Source organism: Camelina sativa, chromosome 17, assembly GCF_000633955.1.
Source record: "Camelina sativa cultivar DH55 chromosome 17, Cs, whole genome shotgun sequence".
Classification (NCBI taxonomy): domain Eukaryota; kingdom Viridiplantae; phylum Streptophyta; class Magnoliopsida; order Brassicales; family Brassicaceae; genus Camelina; species Camelina sativa.
In genome coordinates, this window is record NC_025701.1 from 20,428,452 (window position 1) to 20,438,342 (window position 9,891).

The following is a 9,891-nucleotide window of genomic DNA, read 5'->3' on the forward strand; positions in this document are numbered from 1 at the left end:
ACGGATGGAGGAGCGCATACGCAAGGACCTCGTACATTAAGAAATGATGAACCAAAAATAGAGGAGGTATGATCTGCATACCGTATTGATAAAATTGTTATTAGATATCTATTGTTCAGCATGAAGTCTTTGTATTTATCTATTCGAGGAAACAATATCAATTTCAGTATTGTGAAGTTGTATAATTTGTAATTATTTTGATATATGATTTTTTTCGTACACACAATTTAGCAATTTGTGTACTTTGTCTCTAGTTTAACAGCGTCATATTATATTTCAAATGTCTTGTATATAACGTCAAATACATGTCTTTTTTCAAGTCATGGCTATATCAGATAAAGCATTCGGACAAGGATGGTTACAAAGTTGCTAGTTGTGTTAGGAATCCGTTAGCCATTAAGGATAAGGTCATGTGGTCTGGGAGTATTAAAATCGAACCAGAGGACAGTGTAGAGCGAATTCCAAAGCAGATGGTAGACAGTGTACAGCGTGTCAAAAGAGTACAGAGTTGGGAGACAGAGGAAGGCGATAAAAGAGCAAAGTATAATGACAAAGTTGATGGAGCAGGTGCTCAACCCGTTCCTATTAATGTTATCCATCCGGTAAGTGGTGGTAACCCTGGCTCGTCGGATCGAAAGTGCGAATCTGTTGTGGATTTAACCAAGGGGACCAGCAGTCCTGCATCGTCTCATACAGTGAAAGATAAGGAGAAAGCCAGGTATTTTGCATATTTGTTACAAAAGGTGTTTCCTCCATCAAGAGAGCTTGATCTTCTATTAGTAGATCCAGTGGGCACCAACATAGGGTTAAACCCTAATGACGAATCAATGCGAGCTGCATTAATGACCCGACGTGAAAGCCACATTGTAGTCCTATCTCCCGCAGTGTACGATCCTTTTAGTGAGGCAAGTCCTGAGAAAATTGCAAAGCTGATGTCCTTCCTAACTGATGATTTGTAAGTCTTCATTTAGAGTTGTATATAATTAGTGTCTATATTCGGATTTGAGGACTACGATCTATAACTGATTTGTTAATTTTGGTATTCAGGGCTAAAGTACCTTGCACTGGAAATGCCGAATTTTATTTTCGCCTCCTGACCCCTAAACAATTGTGGCCAACTACAACATTCGGCTGGTTATGGGATGCGGTAAGCTTCGTAGCATAACATTTGACGCAGTTAACTATGGTATACTAATGCTTGATAGATGTCACTCGTGTTGCAGCACATGGTTACATGTATGCATATGTTCCGTATTAGGGGGACGCAAACGCCATCCCCATATAAAACAGATCGTATTGCTTTTCTCGATCCTTTGTTTGTTAGTATGTGGGCATTCGAATTCCCTAAAATGGAAGCCTCTAATCAATGGGTTTTTGGAGAAGGTTGTTTTGAGACGTNCAGATGGTAGACAGTGTACAGCGTGGCAAAAGAGTACAGAGTTGGGAGACAGAGGAAGGTGATAAAAGAGCAAAGTATAATGACAAAGTAGATGGAGCAGGTGCTCAACCCGTTCCTATTAATGTTATCCATCCGATAAGTGGTGGTAACCCTGGCTCATCGGATCGAAAGTGCGAATCTGTTGTGGATTTAACCGAGGGGACCAGTACTCCTGCATCATCTCATACACTGAAAGATAAGGAGAAAGCCAGGTATTTTGCATATTTGTTACAAAAGGTGTTTCCTCCATCAAGAGAGCTTGATCTTCTATTAGTAGATCCAGTGGGCACCAACATAGGGTTAAACCCTAATGACGAATCAATGCGAGCTGCATTAATGACCCGACGTGAAAGCCACATTGTAGTCCTATCTCCCGCAGTGTACGATCCTTTTAGTGAGGCAAGTCCTGAGAAAATTGCAAAGCTGATGTCCTTCCTAACTGATGATTTGTAAGTCTTCATTTAGAGTTGTATATAATTAGTGTCTATATTCGGATTTGAGGACTACGATCTATAACTGATTTGTTAATTTTGGTATTCAGGGCTAAAGTACCTTGCACTGGAAATGCCGAATTTTATTTTCGCCTCCTGACCCCTAAACAATTGTGGCCAACTACAACATTCGGCTGGTTATGGGATGCGGTAAGCTTCGTAGCATAACATTTGACGCAGTTAACTATGGTATACTAATGCCTGATAGATGTCACTCGTGTTGCAGCACATGGTTACATGTATGCATATGTTCCGTATTAGGGGGACGCAAACGCCATCCCCATATAAAACAGATCGTATTGCTTTTCTCGATCCTTTGTTTGTTAGTATGTGGGCATTCGAATTCCCTAAAATGGAAGCCTCTAATCAATGGGTTTTTGGAGAAGGTTATTTTGAGACGTACGTGGGAAGGCTGCCAAAATACGGAATGACAAACAAGGTGTGGGTTGACGATGTAGACACCCTGCTCTTCCCATACAACCTCGATAACAACCATTGGGTAGCCATCGAAGCTGACTTAGTCCAGCGGAGGCTAAGAGTTTACGATAGCATAAACAGCGGTAGAACCGACGAGAGTCTACAAAAGAAGTGCAAACCGTTCGCAAAAATGATCCCACGCTTGATACAAGCATATAACCGGAGGTACAAAGATGAGCATATCGGGGCGGCGGCATTTAGTTACTACCGGGTGAAAACACTCCCACAGAACTATCAACAAGGTGACTGTGGTGTGTACACGTTGAAGTGCTTAGAGTGTATAGCTCTTGGAGTAAATTACACAGGCCTATGTGATGCGGCCATGCCTTCTATTAGGATGAAACTTGCTGCAGACGTGTTTGATGAGGTCCCAGACCGAGACTGCTTTCTCCAACTAGATGCTACGTCGGAGACAGTAGATTATCCGGAAGCTGAGTTCAACTCGGGATCAAAAAGTTGAAGAGGTTCCATGTACATTACCGGAGCAGTATGATTTTGCAAAATTGAAGATTGGTTTTACGCGTGTTGCTAATAGAAGATGCGTGTTTGGTCATTTTTTTGGTAACATGTGGGATTTGAGGATGTCGTTCTTAGATTTTCCGAGGTCTGGTCACTCACATAGCTCCTATCGGTTGTTTGTAAACCCTCTTCAGGTGTAGTGTTTTTTGTATATTGGAGGGTCTAGATATGTATCATTATGACGTCTTTCTAACCAGTATTAGTATATGTTAGGCCTTTATCAGATGTATACATACCATCAGCTAAGTAACGGCCTTATTATGGTCTGTGTACACACGTACGTATATTCATATGTGTACGTACCATCAACTAAGTAACGGCCTTATTATGGTCTGTGTACACACGTACGTATATTTATGGTCTGTGTACACACGTACGTATATTCATCAGTGTACGTACAATCGATTTTCTAACGTTATAGACTTGATTTTTAGGTCCATGGTTGGTGCTTAGTTTCTATCCATTTTGAGCACACTAACTTGTCCCTACTGGCAATCCTATGATATGATGAGCGTGATGTGATTAAATTGTATTCAAATTCAGCGAACCATAATCATCCTAACAGACTGTTACGGATCATATGGACCACCTGCGTGAAAGTAATAAGTACAACCAGGAAGAATGTTTATTCGCTACTTAATTTATCGGGCCAATACCAGCTTCATAGACGTCCATCGCGAACGTCTTTCGGAAATTGTCAATATTGTTGTCGGTGATCTTCAAGCAATCAGTCATCTGTTTACCCATGCTCAACAGTTCTAAAAACTTCATAGTAAAAGGTCACAATCTCCCGTCCTCAAGTTTTGTCCTACTTGGCTAACCCTTTCAGCGGTAAACGGATCGAGAGGGTAATTGACATCGATAACCCTCTGAAGTAGGTACGGTGTCATCATAATCACCGGCTTGATCCGGGACATTGCAAGAGTTTCTCTGGCGGAGGTCATCAATGGATCGTAAATGGAAACATGTCTCATTTTAAGATTTATGCCCACTCCTACCCAATGCATACATTTTCAGTTCATTGGAGCATATATAACGTCAACATCTACAACCCACTTCAACCGTGTTTTGTAGTGCATCCATTCCCCATTGACGATGTCAATGAGTACTTTTTCCCACCTGAAATTCCGTTTTGCCGTGGACCTGTTGAATGCTTGGAACCTTCTTGTCAACTCGTAAAGAGAACAGAGTCCAAGATTACGGTCCTTTGTTTTATCATTTCTTCTCCGTATTTGTGCCACAACGTGAGGGCAATCATCTCCATGTGCTGCAGATGCAGTTAAACACAAACCGGTCGAATTTAAATCCAAGAACACACCTAAATCGTGTAGTTAAAGTGAAAAATATGTACCTGACTATGGACCCATTTTTGGCCCGATATAAGAGTAGAGAAGAATAGGTTATCTGCCTTGCGGAATCCGAAAATGTGGTGTACCCTGCGAAGTTTTGTAATTATGTATATACTCTATCAATGGTTGAACGTGACCAATTATGTCATCTGAGTAATATATACTACACTTACACATTATCTTGTTTTATCAACTCAGTGAATTTGGCGAATTTCCCATCATCAACATCTTCCATCGGGTCGTATAAACCAACCCTGCATTTATCACTATGGCTTCGAAAAGTTGATTCGCACGTATCTCCATCATCACTTCTTCTGCCCGTCCTGTTTCATCCACAACAATAACCGACCGCGGCACTAAAATATCTGGGTCACCGGGAATAAATTCCTCCCCTGGACTTTTATTTTCTACTTGACCTCTAGTTTCTTTACAGCCCTCTTCGATATCGCTTTCCTCGTGCATTGCTTGCTCTCCGTCCTAATATGATGTACGTACATCGAGTATTGTGACGTACACTAGACCATCTAAGTAGACACTATATATTTTACAAATTATAGAAATTAAAAAAAAAAGTTAGACACTTGCTAGTGGTTGATCGTCAACTGTAGTTTCTATTTGTACATGTCCATTAGTTTTGTTACAGCCCTCCTCGACATCGCTTTCCTTTTGTAGTGCTTGGATTTCGGCCTAATAAGATGTACGTACATAGATTCATATTTACGTACACTAATGTCACAAATAATCAAAATCAAAAAAGTTAGACACTTGCCTCTTGTTGAGCGTCAACTGCAGTTTCATTTTCTACAGGTGTTTCGGTTTTGTTACAACCCTCATCTGACACGCCTTCCTGATGTCTTATGTTCCCTCTATTACTGTTAAACCACTCGACTTTTCCGCCTTCTTGATGCAGTTCTTCCCCATCCACCTATTCAAAATAATAAAACTTTTAAGATCTTGGTACAAAATACATTTTTACACGTTTAGATTGGAGGATATAAACAAATAACTGAATATATATGAAACCCACGGATGGTTATCCCTTTTATGGTTACTTCCTGACCTACCATTTTGTTACAATGCAGATCAGGTTCCATTTTAGTATTCAGCTGCATCAATATCTGTTCAATTAAACGTGGACAATGATTTATTACGAATATAGTGTTTTAATCTCCATTTCGTGTCAAATACTTACATTGGATACGGTTTTAGTTGGTGATAGCTCCACATCAATGTCCCCCGCGTCATAATCTTGGCGACACTCATTAACTCCATTGTCCGGGGATGGTTCGTTCATGCCACAGTCGTAATTATCGGTTACCCACATATTAATATGACTACGGGTTGTACCCTATAGTCAAATATATAAAGCGTATATGATAGGTGCATAAACAAAAACACCCACATTAATTTGATTGAGCCGCATTCTAAAGAGGATCTTGTTGTCCATTACCTGGCCTCCAACTGAAGAATCACCACTGACAGAGTGTTGACCATCTACGGCATCCTTCGAACCATTAGTATTCCGATCACCCTGTGCACACCAGGATAGCAACAAAATTTAATATATGTAAGTAGCGAAAAAATTACAACCCTTAAGCTATTTGTCATGTCAACCTTAGCAGTGTCAGCGCATCCCCTGTTTCTGACCTTCTCTCCCTTTTTTTTTATAACCATTACTGAACTCATTCTTCGAAACTTTTTCATAGCGATCCCTCTTCTTTTTTTTGTATACTTCTTCTCTGAAACTGTATGCGAAGCATAAGAAGGTTCCCCATATTCGTTTCTTTTAAGATCCAATAGTGCAGCTCTTATCTCCTTGCGGATCTCTGTACGTACGAAAACCTTCATGTTTGCCTGATTTTCCTTTATCAGTGCTTCTTGTTTCCTGTAGAACCGGCTTAGTTCCGCCGCATACCTTTCAAATTGATGACACCATAGACACGATGTGGCAAGTTACTCACGTCGAACGAAGAATATTGGTGGACGATCCAACTGCTCCACGGTTTGCCGAGAGAACCCGGTTGATACGGTTTCATTGACGAATTTTGAGTGAGTCGTTTTCACGATTAGTAGCTTTCACACACTTTAAATATATAACGGGCTATTAACGTAAGGTGTCTCTGTGGGTAGGGGTCATCACTTGCAATGTGTGGGTTATGATGAAATGGTCGATGATTTCGCCCGCAATTTTTGGCTATGCGGAGGCAAACCAGTTGTAGTCTTGCGATTTTGGAGGCCCAAGTTTAAGGATGGAGGTACGGATTAGGCAAACGTATTTAAAAAAATTCAATCACCTTTTAAATATAAGTTTGCTGCATAAAACTAATTTTGGTTACCCTTTTTCCTTATTTTTCCACACCGCAGGAGGGATGGAAGTGGTTAGTCAACCAGGTGTCTCTAAAGTAATATTTGAACCACCCTTCACTGAGGTTAGAGATTTCAAACTCCGGTTGGAATACTTCGACCAGCGCGAGCGGACTGACGACGATTCGTAGCCTATGTTTCCATTTGTCAATGTTGCTTACATTCCAAACTTCTAAACCACGTTGCGGAACTCTTTATATTATCTTCATTACCTACATCCCAACAATCTATCTTACGTGGATAGGAATAATTTGATGTAAAATGTTTGTGTGTATTACGCATGGTTAATTATATATTTTTATTTTTATTTGGTAAGCATCTTCCTAATACTGCCAACCTTTAATGTTAGACGTATGTGTACATTTGTGTACAAATGTTTATGTTTAATTTCAAGGGTTTGGTCGATAATAATAACACGACAACGTTTCAAACAGTCTTTTTTTAGACGATAAAAAAATGTGACTAAACCAAATATAACGTTTAAAACTTGATGTTAAACAATTAAACCACAACCCAAAGTACTACTAATAAAACGACCAAACTACTTGAAAAAATAGGTCATTGTTGCTAGTATAACCAAAGTCGCAACAAACACATTGGTCAGTTTTAATTCCATAGTTAATCCATCACTCTTGTACGCAATCAACGCCTTCATCCTTTCCAACTCCATCTGATTTTCCTTGTGCATATTTAAGATGTTAGCAATCTCCTCTTTTTGTCCCTGAAGCGCTTCACGCATTTGATTCAAACTAGTTAACTTTAGAAGATCTTCCTTCACTGTTTTCAGTTCCTCCATCATAGCTTCATCCCACCATTTAAAAATGTGATAGTCCCCATCCTGCATTTTTTTTCTTATAATGTTTGTTAAAACGTAAACCTCAAGTTATGCAAATAAATCTGATCTTTAATCAACCTCGGGGAAACTGTACGTTACTTACCTCTCTATTTCTACAAGTGTAGTGGAGCCTCCCTGGGTTTGTCCTTGTAAAAGAAGGTTGTAGGTTTGGCCTTTCACCACAGTAACAAACAGCCGGGATCCCATACTCCGCATCGTCATACTCGACTGGACTCGTGTTTGCCAAAGCAGACATTAAGAACGAAACTGATAACGTAATTGAAGGAGGGAAAATAAAGAAAAGAGGAACGTTAAACTATTAACCGAATATCCAACTCTCTAAATCTAATCCAACATCTATGGCAGCGGCTCTCTCTGTTTCCCCCAAATCAGTTCAATGAACCCTAATTTCCCTGAATCTTATAAGATATCGATTATATTCGGTTAGCTTTTATAGAACATTCTGTTTTGTGTCGTTTTTTGTATTGTAAAACAACATGAACTTTTCCAAGTTGTGTCGTTTTCCAATAAATACAAACGGTGTCGTTAGCTTGATAGTCAGTGCCGGTCCTGACCTAAAGCCCGTAAAGCAAGGGCTTTAGGCTACATATTATATTAGCGATTTTAGGGGAATCAATATCAAAAACGGTGCGGTGGTACAGTGGTAGGATTGGCCTTTACTGTCCTTCAGTGTCACGAGTTTGAGACCTTGTATAGTTGTTTTTGTAACTTTTTTTTTCTAATGTTTGTTAATGGGCAAAATTGGTTGGACCGGCACTGTTGATAGTTTTGTGTGTTTGCCCGGTGAAACAAAGTACACGTCGTCTATACGGTGGGTTCAAAGCTAGGGAATTGCCATTTTAGACCCTTTTCGGAATATAAGGAGCAAAACGACATCTATTAGACATTTTCCGAATAAAAGGAGCAAAACAACCAAAACGGCAAATATTGGCATACACGTTAATTAACATCTTCATTACATAGTAATTTAATTATCTAATGAAACATACGTGGAATTGAAACGCAACACAGAAGTGAACCGACGATACACCTAAAGGATTTCACATATAGATTTAGCCACCCACCACACTCCGCAATTTACACAGATGATGTCATAATAATGTGTGTTGGTCGATAACATGCCCCATTTCAAACAACTATGCATGGCACAGTCCGGGATAGGGATCAACGAACTGGAGGGATATACAAAAGAATCTGTGTACGTTTTTTTACGCGCCGTCTTAAACATTCACAACCGTTGGAACAGATCTTCCCCGATAAGCCGTACTCCCTCTGATTGGAGTGGATAGTGATGTGCATCAAATTGGTGAAGAAAACGAACCGCCATCTGCTCGTCCCCATATAACATAGAGAAAATTCCACATGCAAGAGTGGACTCGGCTTATTCGGGAACGTTTTTTTTAGTAGTGCGATACCGCGCTGAATGTCTCGCTCCTCGGCAACGATCCTAGCCCCTCATTGTAGATTGTTATTCTGTTCCCTGCGTCTAAGCATTTTTTGAAAATACGCCTGTGAATCCCTTCTTCCTGGCGTTCACCATTTGGCTTCCTTGTCGTTTGAAATGAAGAAGGATGTTCACAGATGTGGTAGATGCTGGCAACCTTCAGAACTTCGGGGGCAAGCACCGTTTGCACTCCTCGCTGACCANCGTTTGAAATGAAGAAGGATGTTCACAGATGTGGTAGATGCTGGCAACCTTCAGAACTTCGGGGGCAAGCACCGCTTCCACTCCTCGCTGACCAGCCTTTAATAATGGGGCAAGGAACCACAACCCATCAATTACGAGATGCTGGGCTATTTTTATCAAGATCTCGTCTGGGAATTTGGCGAAAATCCTGGGAATTTATACTAGTTTCTATATGACGTCGTTTTAAATTAGCCTATTGTTAACTACTTAATTACGAAGGAACCCATTTTAGGTTTATGAGCTCTCATGCACGCCTACTCGAATAGAATTACTAAAACAAATAAGTAGTGCGAACCACGTGTCAGTTTCGTGTTATCGGATTTCAAATTCATTATATTCGAATTCGTTAAATATCGGCTGTAACTAACCCATCAGCTAACCCTAAGCTTAGACTATGACATTTGTAGGTTCTCTGATGTGACAACTTCGAAGTGAGTCGTATTTATTGTTGCTTAGATATGATAGTTTTCTCATCATTATGTTTATTTGATGTGTATCCAGTTACGTAATTATCATCACTTCCTCTCAACGAGATCAATCCAAAGGGTTGCTATTCACTTGTTTTGATTGTACGATTACTTAAGCTTCTGTACGTAGACGACTACCACAATATATTATGACTCCCAACGTACATCAATTATGGTGAGGGGAATAAATTATCCTTCTGATCAAACAATACAACATTAAAGATTCTACTTATTATTAGGAGA